Source organism: Musa acuminata, unplaced genomic scaffold, assembly GCF_036884655.1.
Source record: "Musa acuminata AAA Group cultivar baxijiao unplaced genomic scaffold, Cavendish_Baxijiao_AAA HiC_scaffold_995, whole genome shotgun sequence".
In the NCBI taxonomy this organism is placed as follows: Eukaryota; Viridiplantae; Streptophyta; class Magnoliopsida; order Zingiberales; family Musaceae; genus Musa; species Musa acuminata.
In genome coordinates this window covers 37,501-39,739 of record NW_027021213.1, presented here as the reverse complement: position 1 = coordinate 39,739, position 2,239 = coordinate 37,501, and positions in this window count along the sequence as shown.

The following is a 2,239-nucleotide window of genomic DNA, read 5'->3' as shown; positions in this document are numbered from 1 at the left end:
GGCAGCACCGTCCCTGCTATACGAAAGCCCCATCCAGCCCTGTGCCACCCGGGGGGTTCCAGGGTGCTGAGATGGCTGACGTTTTGCTCCGCTCTCGACGGTCACCGCGCAATGCAAGAACAGGCCAAAAACTGGCCAAAACGGCCCAAAAACGGGCCAAAACTGGCCATTTTTGGCTGCACGAGCGAGCGGCGAGCGGCGGACAGCGAGCGAAGCGAGAGGCAGCACCGTCCCTGCTATACGAAAGCCCCATCCAGCCCTGTGCCACCCGGGGGGTTCCAGGGTGCTGAGATGGCTGACGTTTTGCTCCGCTCTCGACGGTCACCGCGCAATGCAAGAACAGGCCAAAAACTGGCCAAAACGGCCCAAAAACGGGCCAAAACTGGCCATTTTTGGCTGCACGAGCGAGCGGCGAGCGGCGGACAGCGAGCGAAGCGAGAGGCAGCACCGTCCCTGCTATACGAAAGCCCCATCCAGCCCTGTGCCACCCGGGGGGTTCCAGGGTGCTGAGATGGCTGACGTTTTGCTCCGCTCTCGACGGTCACCGCGCAATGCAAGAACAGGCCAAAAACTGGCCAAAACGGCCCAAAAACGGGCCAAAACTGGCCATTTTTGGCTGCACGAGCGAGCGGCGAGCGGCGGACAGCGAGCGAAGCGAGAGGCAGCACCGTCCCTGCTATACGAAAGCCCCATCCAGCCCTGTGCCACCCGGGGGGTTCCAGGGTGCTGAGATGGCTGACGTTTTGCTCCGCTCTCGACGGTCACCGCGCAATGCAAGAACAGGCCAAAAACTGGCCAAAACGGCCCAAAAACGGGCCAAAACTGGCCATTTTTGGCTGCACGAGCGAGCGGCGAGCGGCGGACAGCGAGCGAAGCGAGAGGCAGCACCGTCCCTGCTATACGAAAGCCCCATCCAGCCCTGTGCCACCCGGGGGGTTCCAGGGTTCTGAGATGGCTGACGTTTTGCTCCGCTCTCGACGGTCACCGCGCAATGCAAGAACAGGCCAAAAACTGGCCAAAACGGCCCAAAAACGGGCCAAAACTGGCCATTTTTGGCTGCACGAGCGAGCGGCGAGCGGCGGACAGCGAGCGAAGCGAGAGGCAGCACCGTCCCTGCTATACGAAAGCCCCATCCAGCCCTGTGCCACCCGGGGGGTTCCAGGGTGCTGAGATGGCTGACGTTTTGCTCCGCTCTCGACGGTCACCGCGCAATGCAAGAACAGGCCAAAAACTGGCCAAAACGGCCCAAAAACGGGCCAAAACTGGCCATTTTTGGCTGCACGAGCGAGCGGCGAGCGGCGGACAGCGAGCGAAGCGAGAGGCAGCACCGTCCCTGCTATACGAAAGCCCCATCCAGCCCTGTGCCACCCGGGGGGTTCCAGGGTGCTGAGATGGCTGACGTTTTGCTCCGCTCTCGACGGTCACCGCGCAATGCAAGAACAGGCCAAAAACTGGCCAAAACGGCCCAAAAACGGGCCAAAACTGGCCATTTTTGGCTGCACGAGCGAGCGGCGAGCGGCGGACAGCGAGCGAAGCGAGAGGCAGCACCGTCCCTGCTATACGAAAGCCCCATCCAGCCCTGTGCCACCCGGGGGGTTCCAGGGTGCTGAGATGGCTGACGTTTTGCTCCGCTCTCGACGGTCACCGCGCAATGCAAGAACAGGCCAAAAACTGGCCAAAACGGCCCAAAAACGGGCCAAAACTGGCCATTTTTGGCTGCGCGAGCGAGCGGCGAGCGGCGGACAGCGAGCGAAGCGAGAGGCAGCACCGTCCCTGCTATACGAAAGCCCCATCCAGCCCTGTGCCACCCGGGGGGTTCCAGGGTGCTGAGATGGCTGACGTTTTGCTCCGCTCTCGACGGTCACCGCGCAATGCAAGAACAGGCCAAAAACTGGCCAAAACGGCCCAAAAACGGGCCAAAACTGGCCATTTTTGGCTGCACGAGCGAGCGGCGAGCGGCGGACAGCGAGCGAAGCGAGAGGCAGCACCGTCCCTGCTATACGAAAGCCCCATCCAGCCCTGTGCCACCCGGGGGGTTCCAGGGTGCTGAGATGGCTGACGTTTTGCTCCGCTCTCGACGGTCACCGCGCAATGCAAGAACAGGCCAAAAACTGGCCAAAACGGCCCAAAAACGGGCCAAAACTGGCCATTTTTGGCTGCACGAGCGAGCGGCGAGCGGCGGACAGCGAGCGAAGCGAGAGGCAGCACCGTCCCTGCTATACGAAAGCCCCATCCAGCC